The 15,827-nt window shown below is 37.0% G+C and overlaps 1 long non-coding RNA gene across 7 annotated transcripts; it reads right to left on the bottom strand.

Annotated features, from left to right (window-relative positions):
• LOC148733825 (uncharacterized) lies at positions 1-3,847 on the bottom strand. 7 transcript variants are annotated; one of them, XR_016000629.1, is made up of 5 exons: positions 3,714-3,847; positions 3,370-3,452; positions 3,083-3,122; positions 2,466-2,696; positions 1-2,087 (listed from the first exon to the last, which is right to left on the bottom strand). It is a non-coding gene; the product is annotated as an uncharacterized LOC148733825 (long non-coding RNA). The 7 variants fall into 7 exon arrangements; XR_016000634.1 differs by having other exon boundaries at positions 3,710-3,825; XR_016000630.1 differs by lacking the exon at positions 3,083-3,122.
• Positions 3,848-15,827: the final 11,980 nt, after the last annotated feature.

Raw genomic sequence — 15,827 nt, 5'->3', positions numbered from 1 at the left:
GCTGTTTTTCATTAACCATGGAATCAAAGTTGGAGAAGTAAATTATCAGAAGTGTAATGCAAAATGATTGAGTAAAAAACACCAACAAAATCAAAGGCAGAACACGGATTGTCAGAGTCACAAGCAGAAGTGCAAGAATAAACCAACCACATTGATTGATTCCATGTGTTTTCAGGAATCACAGGGTCAAACCTGAATGTCCAACTTTACATAATTTTCTCCTTGACAACAACTCCCCTCGAGACTCCTAATTTAATGAAAACCAGTCTTAAACAACTTTGTACAGTTTGTGGTTATCAATATATTGAGGAAAAGCTCTTTATTCATTACAAAGTTGGTGTTTTTTACAACATTTAAGACTTCTTAATAATCTTACCACATAGTTCTTGGAGAATTTCAGCATTACACTTACAAGTTATGCACTGATTAGCAGTTCCTTTCCATAAATCTTTAATAATGTTGCATTTAAAAGCATGTTGGTTTACTATGCATGTGCAGTCAACAATTTTATACACATAGTGGTACATGTACATGTACCAAATTATTCCTTAGTGTGCAGGGTTTGTAACTAACCTGCGTGAAGACGTCTCTTACTTCCTTTGTTGAATGCAGAAAAGGGTCCCTTTTCCACGTGCAACAAAGGAAATGGAAGCCGTCTTCACACAGGCTGTGTGCAATTTGCTAGCTGTAGTGCAATTGGTTTGCAGTTACAATAAATTGTTTTGGAAATCCTTGAATCCTCTTTGTTCCTACTCACTTAACCACTGTATCCTATTACATCTATACATTACCTAATGCCTGCAAATGTAAGACAAGATTAAGGTAGGTATCAAGTTCAAGACAGTGACTCTCAGCTAGGGGGTCATTCTGTTCCAGGCATGCATGTAGATCATTGTTTGCTATACTGGGTAATTCTATATCAGGAACCTCCACAGTCATTGTGTCATCGAAGAGTACACTGTTTCCACCCCACTGACAATGAGGTAGGGGCCCATTCCAATCTATGCCATAATCGGGAACATTGTCCACCTGTGGAAGAGAAAGTACTTGTAAATGGTCAGAAACAGTCAATCAGTTGGTCCTCTGTTCAAATGCTCAAATTGTATACAGTCAAGTAAATGAGAAGTAAATAAACACAAAATCCATAGAGAAAATTAACTTCCCTTAGGTGTGGCTAGGCTGCCACACCCTAATGACTTCATTTTTATCATTCGTATTTTTTAACCTTCCTTAAGCAAAGTGCAGTGATTGATCCTAAGTGTGTCTGCCTAAGCAGGACTGTACTTTTGTAGTCATAACCACAATACATAACCGTTTCTCTTGTAGTAAGGTTTCTATCGTAAGAATATATGTTTTGGCAGAGTTTTTTTAAAAATGAAGAAAATAAAACTATTGAGATAGCGCCTTCCCACAGTGATTTAAAACTCAATAGTAATGTCAGAACAAAAGGAACTAATTCAGAAAAAAAAAGACAGACCCACCAAGAACATTTGAAATTAGTATTGAGCCATTATACAGCATTGATTAAAAACAACATGTACTTTCAACATACCAATAGCTGCGCTTGCTCTACAGAGAGAGAACATCCATGGAGACCCCATAACCATAATTGAGTTGGAGACATGTTTTCCTCTGTGGACATAGGGTGTTGATTACACCCTTCTGTAAACTCATGAAGATGGGCATTTATTCGTAGTTCAAACACATATCTTAAAACAAACATGTGGAGATCATTGTCAATGTCCAAAAGCCCCTCAGATTCCATATGGTCAAAAAGGTTGAAGTAAATGAATGTACAACCTGAGAAAACATCTCTTCATAAACACTCAATTCGCTAATTATGACAACTTCTTCCAGCTATAAAACTTCCACGATCTGGCCCTCTGTCTGGATGTGTTAATAGATACCAAGTAACATCAACGTTTTCCACTCCTTGATCAGCTTGTACTCTTGAAGGCAGGCCATTTTCTTCAACTGCAGTTTTAAAAAGTTCAAGGACAGTCACTGCTTTGTTGTTACAACTGCAGTGCAAGTACATAATGCGCCTTGAGTATCCATCTATGCCACCATGTATTACAAACCCCCACCTGAAAATAAATTATACAAGATTGCTTGATATCAGTCATCACCACAACAACAACAGAACGACAAATGCTTTGGAGATGGTGGACACATTACACTCAATTTCAGGTGAAAATTTAAAGGGTGCATCAATTGTACATGAAAAGATAAAATAAATAATTTTTCTAAAATTGTGCTAAACTGCCTGTTCAGCTTTGCTCTTCTTTGGTGAGTGAGTTACATTTCTTGGATAGAGCAACCTAATTTTCCCTACATGGAAAAGGTTTAACAGCTAAGGAAGTTGACACCATGATCATTCATATATTTGCTAAAGAGGTAGGGGTTTGTGATCACCATTATTATTATTATTATCTTTATGATCACCTGCAGCATATATTAGCTACCTTATCAACTTGTGGTTTCCATTGATATGCCACAGTGAAAGGGGGGCCTGAACAAAGTATGTTCTGCATCTGAATACTGTAAGCTGTAATGCCCGCATTAAAATTTCTTCAGGACACAACCTTCTCATGCTGTCTCAAATACGATCCCATTGCACATTATGACCTCTTGCACGAAGGTGTCCACGCATGCTCCTATACCCACATCTGGGAAAGGTCTTCACAATGTCTGAGCTTTTAAACGAATACATAAGCCAAGTATTAAAAACATATTTCAGTGCCAGATATCAGGGAAGGGGTTTTGCACCATCCCCATGACTCCCGTGAGAAGTTGAAAATACAAGAACTGTCTCATTGCTAAATCACATTTAGTTCTTTTCTAATGAAAACAAAGTTACAAGAAGTCTCTTAACAGGAGGCCCAGTACCACAACCTCATTGCTGTTGAGCCGGGAGACAACAAGACATGAATCAAAAGGAATATGGCAGAAAATGTACTGTAAAAAATGTTCCTGCTCTTGTTCCTGTTTTTCTCTATGCTGTTACTAATCTCAATATTCAGCTTACAAGAATTATTTTGGGTGAAAAATGGTTAACTATGTCATTTTATTTTATTCTTACTTTTGTTTTAATTGCTAAACTTTGGATGGGTTGGATGACACTAAATGGAGAAAAAAAAAGATGGCCTAAAGTTGTCTCTTGCCATTTACTCAAAGATTTCTGCTTGATAATGGTTTAATATATTTCTTTTCTGCTATAGAAATGATTTACTTTACTTGAGTGACCCTGTGCTTAGTGTTTACACAGTGAAAATACATGTACTGTATTTCTTCACCTAGAAGCTGAGACCCTAAAAGTTAATGACCTTCTAAGATACATGTTGTCTGAAGAAAAAGCAAAATCATCACCTATAAGCCAACAGTGAAATTCTTGATTGTAATTGGGCCATTTGAATGAGCGAAACTCATTGAAAGCATTGGTAAATGTCTCACTGAACACAAAATATAAAAGTCAATGAATCAAAATAAAAACAAAACAAAAAAGAGTGAATCAGAGAAGATGTCAATATAATATCAATTGATCTGACACAATGTATGAATACTACAACACCACTGCAGAAACCCATTAATAGTCTCAGTTATGGTAATCTAACAAATGAGTCAATGGAATATCTTGTGCAACACCAGAGAAGAGACTTCCTTCAGGCGAGCTTAACATCGCATTCCTTCATTAAAAATATACACTAACAAACCAGAGGTCCAAGGTGTGAATCCCAAAAGCCACAGTATGGGAGGAATTGAGATAGTTTTCTTGAGTATTGGTACACCAATATTTCATTTATTTTAGTTCCATACTTGTGGCATTGGTTGAAAATACATATTAAAACATCTAATTACAGAAAATTACCAATTAAAGCAAATGTCCATGATAAAACCTTGGACAACAAGGAACACTTGGTCAAGATGTCAGTATTGCTAATTCGGAGATTTATGAGCTTCCTTATATTTGAAATTGGTCATTTTGTTTCCCTTACTTATTTAAATAGGGCCATATTGTAAGCTCTTGGAAATAGCGTTCAGCCTCCTGCCTAACCAATAAATATTAACCGGTATACAGATGAATGTGAAGCAAGCATTGCAATCCCAAATATTATTGGAAGAACATTCATCCTTACATAACTTCGTCCAATTCTGCGTCGGTTGAAGAACTCAGTGCTTTTCAAAGTGAAGTTGATATTCACTCATGCGTCGTCGGATTGTCTTGGTCGACACACAGAAAAGTCGAGCAATTTGTTCGGGTGTAAAGTTGTTCTCAAGGTACTGTTCCAGGAGTTCTCTAGGAATATCTATGCTGGGACGACCCCTGCATCCTGTAAACCTAAATAATTGCAACCGCCTTTGTGATAAGTTGTACATATCACTGCCACCAAGGACAACCAACATAACCAAATTTTGATAAACTCTTTGCAAGAACCACTCCAGCTGAGGAGGAATGTTAAATAACGAAAATGCCCGAGCCAAGATATACAAGACTCTGTCGAGGTGTGTTATTAGATATCCAATTCCATTGTCACTTTCATGGAAACGATCATTTACTCGACTCAAGACGAATTCTATGCTGTGCCGTAAGTAGCTCTACGATAGATCCATTACCATCGGCAGAGGGCAAATAATCGATACCACATTATTGCTTCATGTAAGAGTGTATGGAATAAAACGAACGATTCATGTAATGTAGGTTGAATTATAGCCCCTCTTGAGTGGACAAATCGAAACAACGAAACGACATAACGAAACGACGAAACGACATAACGAAACGACGAAACGACATAACGACGAACCGATTTGGCCGGTGACGAGTCGGACTCGTAAAACAACGAGTCGAAGAGGCCAGCCGACGAATCGAACTGACAATACGACGAAACGAACTGAAAGTTCGACGAGTCGAACTCGGAAAACAACGACTCGACATAACGAAATGACGAAACGCCATAACGAAACGACGAAACGAACATTTTGTCCAGGATCTACCTTCATAGGCCTGACATGCGATGATTGTCATCCTAATAAAGGGTGGGTCGTATGTAAGAACTCCTTGTTTTGCGTGGCTGGTACCTATAGCGAAGGCAATTGCAGAACATGTCCAGCAGGTAATGCTGTTTTATCTTTTTATTTGGTTATTTATCTTTTGAATTCTCCTCTAGATATAATAATTTCATTAATTGAATTAGTGGATAAATGATGAAGCAGTATGACGGGATCACTAATTTTCTTTAAAATACGACAGAGACGGTCTAGGGGCAATCAATGAACATAAACCGTTCCAGTAAGTTTCTCTATAACTTGTCTAGCGATAGTCAACGTTAAATACTTGTCTCTGCAAGAATCCTACCTCTTGAGAAATAAAAACTTTCAAACCCACGTTCAAGAAATTCAACTCAATGAGGTTAATACTAAGTTCATTTCAAAATATAATCTTTTAGTTCAAAAGTTAAGAACTGATTTTCATTTTTTGAAACACAGATGAGTTGTTCTGAAATCGAGGTTCGCGCGAAAGTATTCGTGGAAAAAATATTTCAAAAAAATACAAAATGTAACATTATCGTAGAATTGAAAAAGGATTTTCGCTCTTGAATCAGTAGATTGTTCTTATTAAACTTCTTAGAAAGCAATTCATTGCGATCTTTTAATCCCCAAGCAGGAGATAACTTACGCGGAATCTCTCGCTTTAAAAGTTGCTTTGCGTAATTTGGGAAGCCCTACCAGGCGGTAGATATTGCGTTTGACCCCTTATGAGCTTAGGTATAGCTAGTATGACCTTCGATATATATATTTCATCGATTACCTGCCAATCAAAATCTAGTTTAGGAAGGAATTTACATCCAAAAGGACATTCTCATTATAAAGCCGGTGGCTTTTATCAAGATGAAATGGGTCAAGTAAGATGTAAGAATTGTAGCACGGGTACGTACGTTCCAGAATCGCGTCATCCAGGAAAATCTCCCTCTGATTGTTTTGCGTGTTCATGTGGTAAGGATCATACCAAGGTTTACTAATAGGCAATACGTAATATTGCCGATGCTTACAAAAGTTTAAGTAGATAGTGTATTTCTGTCCCTCCAATTCAGAAAATCAAAGGCATTGGTTTCTTTAGAGCTCTTGATGACCAGAGCTCATTGGGGTTTTCTTCAAGACATTAATTCCGGCGATTAGTGCATAACGACAGGCAAATTTACAGTAAAACAGTATTGTGTTTCCTGTGACGGAAAACAATTAACATTAGCAGGTGTCCCACTAAGTGCCGTCCACTGACTGATGACCCGGAAGTTTAACCCCTTGACCCCTAAGAGTGACAAGTATCTAATTTCTCCTGACAATATCAGCCCTGAATCGTTCATTCATTAAGGTCAGGAGAATAAAGGAAATAATCGCCAACTTAAGAAACGCTTGATTGTTAAGCAAATTCTCCTGGTCAGCACCTTAGGAAACGTATGGAGAACAGTATGGAGAAAACGCAGGGTTAAGAAAACAGTGCTCTCAATAAGATTTGAACTAGGTGGCTACCTCGGTACAGCACCCACCGGAGAGCGACTTGAGTGCGACTTGAGCGTGGTAACCGCGACTTGAGCACGGTGAAAAATATCCGGCGACTCACAACAAAATACCTGCCTGAGCGCCGGCGGGTGCCGGGTCTTATTGAAAGCTCTGAGAAAATACTTCTTTCTTGAGAGTTACCTTTCACATTGTAAATTAAGCTATTCTTCTTCTTCCTTGTTTTAATTCTTTTCTAGTATTTGGGGGGTCAATTTTTTATTACCTTGACACCGATAAATGCCTGTAGATTTTTGAAAAAAAAATTAAGTGAAACCTAAACCCTCTGGCTGCTTGAGCTAGTTATACTCAAATTATGGACCGTCTAACTATTGCAGCGGATCGTCTTCTAATGCTTTATCGTGACATTTTGTAATGATAAACGTATTCAATGACTAATTGTTTTTAGTTTTTAGTCTTCCATGAATAGCTTAGCTTGAGAGAGTATTATCGCCCTCTTCAGAATGAATTTTCCTTCTCTTCCTCCACTGAATAGGAAACTCATTTGTCACTGTATATTCTAGGCAGGAACAGGTCTGAAAACTACTTACTGAGGAACTTTAACCTGCCAAGATGACCTTTTTGTTTCATGAGATTTGAGGAACTGTTTCTCTAGTACAAAAACAATGTTTATGTTATTCTATTTACAATGGGACATAACATTTTCAATAACGAGCGAGGTATACAAGGACCATATATAATTTTGTATCTGTTTAAATTTCATCGAAGATTTTTTTTAAATGATTTTTGTCGAGTTGTCTTGACAATTAAGCAAGACTTTCTGAGTCAAAATTGAAGGTTAAATTTTATTAAAGTACCCATCGCATTTTGGTAAATTAAAAGTGGCCTTAACTAAGTTAAGTGAGATTTGGAAACGGATGTTTTTATTCACAAGCAAGGTTTAGCTTATAACGATGCCAATATGCGAATACTAATGCAGTGATATAATACGCTCGGGATTTGCATGCATATATACAGCGTGTGTTTAATTTATTATTTCAGTTCTTTCTGGTTACCACCTTGAATAAACGGATTTCATTTTAACCACGGTTTACTATACAAGGTTATCTTGGTTTGCTAATTACACTGTAACATTTTTGTGCTTCATATTTGTGAATTTCTTGGAGGGAAAAAAAACTGAAGTAGCACAAAGAGACAAAAATATCTTAAGATTTGCAAATCGTTTGAGGCACTTTTGATCAAATTTTAAATCACGAGGACACGAACGTAAATTAACAAATAGAGAAGCCTTGACTGTGCTATTTTCTCTTGTAAAGCACGCAGGAAGTTTCTACAGCACATAATAAGTATATGGAAAAACACTCGACTACGTTTCGTGTTTCTCCCCACCTCTGTTTTGTTTTAAACACGAAGCTATATATACTATAAAAGTGTTAATTGTGTTTGATATTTTTTTTTTACGTAAGTTTACGATCTAACTGACAGTGAAAACCTTTAGCACTCAGACTGTCCATCTCGTTCCCCCTTTGAGGGTTTTCGTCTCTACATCCGTCATAGTAATGCAAGTTACGGCGCTTGGCATGTTTACAAACCTTTGTTTTGTTATTCGGTTGCTACTTGCCTACCTGCTTATTCCGAAATTTCTCTTTCAATTAACGAAAAAAACCTCAGTAGACATGGCACAAATTGGCTGATGGCGGGACAGCTTTAGCTCATTTCCATGCTCTATGATCTGATAGAGCACGCCCTTTCATTCAACCAATGAGAACACGCGTCGTATCAGAACTCTATTATAATATTTGGTAGGTCACCGATCTCCCATGTTTCACGGACATCAACTTACCAGGTGTGATTGTTAGGGCAGCATCAACTATAGCTCCAAAAGGAATGAAAGGCCATGGAGTAAATTTTAATTTTTTTCTGCTTTATCTTACGAGCCTGTCACGAATACAAGAAGTAAAAGGGTTTGAACCCAGGAGCCATGTTTGATGGTGTTAGTCTGATCCTCTGGGTGAAATTAGTACTGGGGATTGTTACTGTTGTAACGGCTGGCTTTTCGGAAATCTTCGTACGTCGAAGGCACTATCTGAGTTGAGCATCTTTTCACGCGGTTGTTCATAAGGTATTTCGAATAAATGTTTATTTTGGGCGGGTAAGAATCGATCGGCGGTTTGGGTACGAACCGACTCAAACTTGGGTAGAGATCAATTGCATTTGGGTACAAACGGACCGTGGCCACAAGAAGACCGGATACTTTTTTTTTTTTCATTTTTTTTTTTTATGCCGTTGTTGAGTTAAGCCTTGATTTATGACATAATAGAAAGAAAAGACAAAAGAAATGTTGACAAAGACGACGACAATCAAAACTTTTCTGTCGACGGTCATACCATTGAGAGAATGGGGAAAATACGGCTTTTGGTAGTTTAAATCGATGAAAAATTGAGTTTTATTAGTCATATCAGTGATCTATGCTCTAAGGTCAGTCAAAGAGTAGGGGTCCTACTGCGGCTACGCAATTTGATACCCTGTAATGCTAAACTATCACTTTACAGGTCTTCAATTCTGCCCCATCTAACCTTCTGTAATCTAGTATGGCACTTTTGTAATGCATCGGATCGGAGAAAGCTTGAGCGGATTCAGGAGCGAGCACTTAGGGCGGTGTACAAAACTAGATCAGCGTCCTATCAAGAACTATTAAGTCGCGCCAAACTACCGACGTTGTACAATCGCCAACTACAAGACATGGCCACTTTGACGTTAGAAGTTAAGCATAGTCTCGTACCCGAGAATATTTCTGACTTATTTAATATAAAGAACACTCAGTATAACTTACGGAACAGTGACTTCGAACTGCCAAGATTCGATACTGTAAGATTTGGTAGGAATTCTATTAAATATACGGGACCTCTCATTTGGTCGAAGTTACCAAGACACCTAAGAACGATAGAAACTCTAATTTCATTCGAGAAGATCCTAAGAAAAGTCGACCTTTAAACTCTTGTTGAAATTTAAAACTTAATTAAATAACTTTATAATCTTTTTAATTATCTACTGTAAATTACTATTATCTATATATGTAAATGTATTTGACTTTTAAATTTTTTAGTGTCCCCCACTAGCTTATAGCTAAAAACATAGACACTTAAAAAAAGTTTTTCATTCATTCATTCACAGAAGCACCAGGTCCAAGCGGTCTTTTAAATTTTAATTCTGTTTTTTTTTTTCCTCCCATGTTGAGATAAACCTTTAAAAACAAAAATCCCATGCGTACGTGTAAGCTACATCAAACTGAACACTTTGCAATCTAGAACATAACGAAAACAAAGTATAGTTTTTCCCTTCTCGTTGAAAAAAGAAAAAAAGACCTGGTTGGTTTCAACTGTAAAGAGGGAAACGTATCGAGGGATTTTGTCTTGCCGCTACCTCCACTTTCTAATGATCAACCACCGCTAGAGTTGTTCCTAAGTGAGTGAGTGTGTTGATTTTATGTTTACTATAACAAATTAGCTGTACACTCTCGTGATTAGCGTTACATTAATAATTTAATCATACGAGGTAATCTGTTCGGTCCTTGATGCCCAACGACTATGCCATTTTACTATTTTTCATTCTACTATTTTTCCTCGCACTCAGTCATTAAGTAAATAATCTTTTTTCAGGCTAGAGGTTTATTTTGAGAAATAACGACGCGGAAATTCAGCCTGAGCTTGCAAAGCTGCATCTGTGATAAGGAAAGTGATAATGATGATTATGATGAGGATAACAATGAAAATAACCATAGCATGATGGGGATGACAACGAATAATCGAGCATTTGTATTATGTTTTCTGCTAGATATGGGTCGACAGCAGTAATCATTACAAGAAAGTATCACACTCGTAGTCTTCCCCGTCTTTCGTTTGAATTGCTACATGAAACTTCACCAGAATTTTATTCTGGCCTCCGGCTTATACTAAAACTCTGAATTAAAACGATGTAACTTTCCCCTCTCCTTTCCGCCATTTTGTTTTGTTGTGCTCTTGCAGCTTCACTGTCAATATATTTATTTTAACGTCAAACTTTTGAACTCAAATTTTAGCATTCTGCACAGTGTGCAATTAATTGAAGTGTTCTAGTCAGATGAACAAGCTGAAATTGTGCTTTTGTATGTTATTAGGCCTGAAAATTTTGTCTTACAGAGGATGTATTTTCAATAAATATTTGGTAAGTAGATGGTGTTTATTTTCTTAATGCTTCCCAGGTCCACCCTATGATACGTTGAGGTTCACACTTTAACCATGACCGGTGCTTTCCCCTGGGGAGTATTTCGATGCCAGTATCACATATACCCCTGGTAGGTTCCACTCAAAAGCAGCGGGGAGCGGGGGGGGGGGGGGGGGGGGCAATGGCCGAGCTAACAGGCCACAAATAACAAATAGAGAGACGGTTTTTTATATCAGCTTACAAATGCTTATCATTACCCCATTGTAACACACATGTAGATAAAGCGAGAAACTCACCCATTTCCCTCCTCCGTCATGTACTTCTAAATCAGCTTTAGAGTTTGAATTTAAATTCGAAAACTGAAAAAAGATGCTCCAGTCTTTCAAATATGACCAATTCCTTGGGCTAAAAAGTGATGTTCAAACACTTACCTTGAGGTTGATATCATCAGCTTCTGAGGACAGGCACTAGCAGCTTTCATGCTCAGTAAACTAATATCTTTCGTGTTCCAGCTGTCGACATTCTATACCGCATGATATTTTTCAAAGCCATCTTAAAGAGAGACCGTCATGTTTTTGTCAATAGAGAGGTCGAGTTATCTGGTGAAACCGAATGCCAAGTTTCCGGGATTAAGCTTTACAATTTGACAGCAGGAGGTTTGCCTAAACTTGTTTCATGATCTACATAAGTTAGGAAAGTTTCTTAATAGATGGAACTGAACTTTGTAGATAGTGATTCCTGCTAAAAATGTGCTTAATTTAGTACAGGTTAAAAATCAAGATCGGTTTGTACTGATATCATAGTTTGATGACTTTTAACAGAAATGAATACGGTCAAATCAACTTCACGTTCCATATGCTTAAAATGCCAAATTTGAACAACATTTGAGGCAAACTTCTCTGTACTTACTATTAATCAATCCTGCCATTATTGTTATTTAAGTAAATCGAATGATGTGGCATTAGTTTTCGTTTATAACTGATTTATTTTATAGTTGCAGTAACCAAAACTTGGACATAAGAAGGCATCTATGAACCCATTAAACCTAGCTTTTAGGCATCGTAATCTAAGAATTATGACTGTAAATAAGGGACCGATCATTATTCATCGTAGGGGGACTGGAGTGGTGGAGGGTTTTACTGTGTTTTAATAAAATTCACCCCCCCCCCCCACCACCCCTTACCGGTCACCTGATTGCCTTTGTCACATTTTATAATATACCCTCATTGGTAATTTACTGGCGGTCAAATTTCTTGAATTCTTAAATTTTGTTCCTAAATGTGTTATATTTTTATCATTTTACTTGGTATGATAATATCTTCCCAAGTCAAATGTCCATTATTTCGTTTTAAATAAGGGATAAAATATATGTATCTTATTAACCAAGCGCGAGGGTCGCACTGGGAGAATATCGGCCCAAGGTCTTGACAGTACGGACATCGCTGCGCTCGGTCCGTACAAAAAAGACCGAGGGCCGATATTCTTCCGGTACGATCCCGAGCAAGCTTGGTTAATAAGAGAAATATTATACGACTGAAGTTCAAAGGGACACGTATAATAGCGGTATCATTCGGGACCATTCGGGACAGTGCCCGGTCCAATACTGAGAGAATATTGACCGGCAATAGAGCATTTTGATTGGTTGATTTTAGTTATTGGCCCTCTGACTACCCGAGTCGTGTAATAATTATGAGATAGTGCTCAATTTTGTTCTGTCCTTTATTCTTTTTTTCTTTTTCCTGTTAAAATGAGTTTTTTTTTTCACTCTGAAAAAGGAAATAAGAAGCCCAAACTACGCCTTGTTAACCTATGTCAACGTAAAAAAATCGACACAAATGTATCAAAACTGGTAATTATTCACTAGCTAAAACGAAATGTTCTTCATCCAAATCAGTTACAAATCTCAAAATCTTTTCGATACTCAGTGCACATAAAAAACTTCAGGGTGTAAACCGTTGTAGCTATCAAGGTATGAATCGTATAAGCGCTTTATACCCTGACGTTTTTTACGTCATAATAGTTAAAACTATTTTGAATACTTTGCAGTGATGAAAAATGGGTTTTTAATGGCCCATTTTCAACCGAGATGCCTTGCGCGCCCAGATCATTTTTCATATCTGAAACATACGCTATTTTCGTCGAAGTTGCGGAATCGCTTTGATATCTTCTTCCATCTTACTAATTAGGACTTTCAAAGTTCCATCTTGAATCATGTGCGAACAACAAACTATCGTAGTATCCATATCAGTAAATAGTTTTTAATTCTTACATGTGTGACGGTCAAAAACGTCATTTGAAAAGTTGATGTCGCCGAAGAAGCGGTATAGAGGAAGGCCGTGTCTGCCCGGCTCGGCAAAGGTTGTTCAACTTCGAGAGTCTGTGTATGATTTATGGAGGGCAAGGAAAACAACAATGGGTTTCGGTAACACTACAGACAGTGCTTTTGCAGAAATGTTATTGCATTGTTCCTACGATGGAACTAGAGACTCCGGGGAGATTTTTTCGAGGTGAGAATAATTATTTGACTGATTTTTACTTGAGATCCTGAGATATGTATGTAAGCGATCTCATTTGTACAAGTCATTATTCTATAATTGAAATGCGTAAAGTAAATCAGTTTTGGCCAATATTGGTCATTTGTTTATATCTTATTTAGTGTTGAAGCTGAACAATTTCCTTCAACATCAAGTAAGCTTTGTACAAGTTTTATACACAGACTCGATTTATGATTTTTCAGTCTCAAATATTTAGCTGCAAATTTGTTTACTGTGTTCTTCACCAAATCTTTGTTTTTCTTTTTAATAGTGTTTGTGAATGACTATCAGAGTTCGCCATTTAACAATAACGCGATTCCAAAACAAAAACAAACGACTGCAAAGGATCTCGGATGAAAATGGCCCTTTAAATACAGGGGTATTATAACAGAACTTTTGACGAGAAACTCAGACCGACACACCAGAACCAGTCGCTATGGAAAATATAACTTAGTGTGCCCCTCCTATAATAGAATTTGGAAAGGGGGGCGAACTTTTCAGGCCAGTGGAGCAAAACTATGGAACAGCATCCCTTTAGACATTGGAAAGAAAGACTCCATTGGCTCTTTTAAATGTTCTGCTCGAAAATGTTTTTATTCAAGAACTCTTAGCTTAGTTTTTAGTTGTGCATACGCAGATTTAGATTTATTTTTTATTATTATCTTATAAGTGTAAATAGTTGTTAATTTTTAACCTAGGATAGAGGGCCACTGGTTCGTCGGTTTTTAACTGTTATGTGTTACCCTCTGTAAATAAAGTTGTTACCTACTTGCTCACTTACTTACTAGTGGTCTATCAATAATAATCTTGTTCATTGTGCGGCATCGATAAGTCGATAATGTTCATGGATAGCATTGCAGAGACAGAAAACTTGTATGGAGAGCACTGTAGACGTGCCTACTTTTTATATTAAACATTGATATAGGCTGCCCTTAAATTTTAACCGTTTGTAACCTTCTTATTGCAAAAGAAGTTGGTTGCAAAATGAGTTAAAAAATGCATGAACTTATTATATTAGGGAAGCCAAAATTATGAAAACGAAGCAGTAGAATACAAAATGTAAGTTATCTGAAAACGCCCTTATAAATTCAGCAAATAGCTACAGTGAGCTTTCTACCTTAAGGAAAACATCAGACAAATTAAGACGACTTAATGTTAACCTGCGTTTAATGAGGTCATCTTCTTTTCTTGATTGTGAAGTTCTCTGTCAGTTTGTCACAACTGAATTAAATCCCCCGAGATCTTGTTGGTCGGTGAAACTCGATTATACATATTGCATATTAATGGCCTTAAATTTCAGATCGTAGCGGAAGACGTTTTTTATGCGTTTTTCAATTCTGGCTCTCTTATGTCCGCAGGGGTGCAATGCATAGGGCCCACCTACTTGAAGGCTGCTTATCAAGTATTTGAAATTGACACATTTTGACATGATGTGTCCATTTCCCAAATGTTTGGTACCAGACTGTGAAAAAATACTGTTGATTTGAAGGTTTTTGGTTTTTTGTTATTGTTTTTGTTTTTTGTTTTTGTTTTTGTTTTTTTTTCTAAGAAGGATTTAATTTATTTCGTGGTTAGGTCTAAGGTGTAAATAGCTTACGCTCTCCTCCCGGCTATAATTTAGTCTATTAGTTTGTTGTACAAATAGTGTGTCTTACAAGGAAATTTCACTGATGGGGGAGAGGGAGGGGGGAGACCACGTGCATTTTTGAGTGAAGTTGTTTTTTTTTTATTGCAAAAAAATTGTCACCTCCTTTCGGCAGAAGTTTGTCACCCTAGTAACAGACACGTATCATTCGTTTCAAACTGTACAAGTGAATAAATAGCCTTGTCTATAAAGTTGAGTTTCTTATACAACCTCATACAACCAAATCAGCGAATATTCAGAAGTGCTTTGGCTCCCGCCTAAAAATGCTGAAAACCCGAAAGCTACAAAAAGTTTGGGCAAAATTTATTTTTATATCTATACATATTTTTACATCAATGATAATTACTGGATTATAAGCGTACATAATCAAAAGTGGTGGGAAACTCAACTATCAGACTCAAGATGAATTGGATAGCAACAAAAACCTAATGGCTTTTTGAAGTTTTTTCAAAGAATGTTCGCCATAGGACCCTTTCGGGAGGATGAAAAATTTTGTCTCATATCCGGGAAACACCCTTTCAGAAATAGCATGGGTCAGTAAAATTTAAAACATTTTACTATCTAATGGTTTGATTTCTGGAGAAGACAATCTGTAAGGTCAGTTTAGTTTAGTACATAAACTACCCGAAATTACATATTTTCACGATGCCAACGAGGTAGAATGTGACTAGTTTTTAAGCAGTTCATTGCAGTTAAACTGGTGTTCACCATCCGCTAACCTTCTTTTAAAAGGCCATTCATTTAATGGCCATGTTTGTGAGTCATTCGTGATTCTTAGAGCGGGCCTTAACAAAGGTTCAAGTCAAATAGTCTACTGTAGATCTCCGGTGAAACATGTCTCCTTGTTTTTTTACAAATTATAATTAGCTTTGAGCTCATTGTATTTATTGAATGACTTTATAGCTATTTCCAAATAACAATCAAAAAGCAAA

The sequence above is a fragment of the Stylophora pistillata genome, chromosome 4 (genome assembly GCF_964205215.1).
Source record: "Stylophora pistillata chromosome 4, jaStyPist1.2, whole genome shotgun sequence".
Taxonomy (NCBI): Eukaryota; Metazoa; Cnidaria; class Anthozoa; order Scleractinia; family Pocilloporidae; genus Stylophora; species Stylophora pistillata.
Note: the sequence above shows the minus strand (reverse complement) of the source record. Positions and strands in the feature narration are given on the sequence as shown.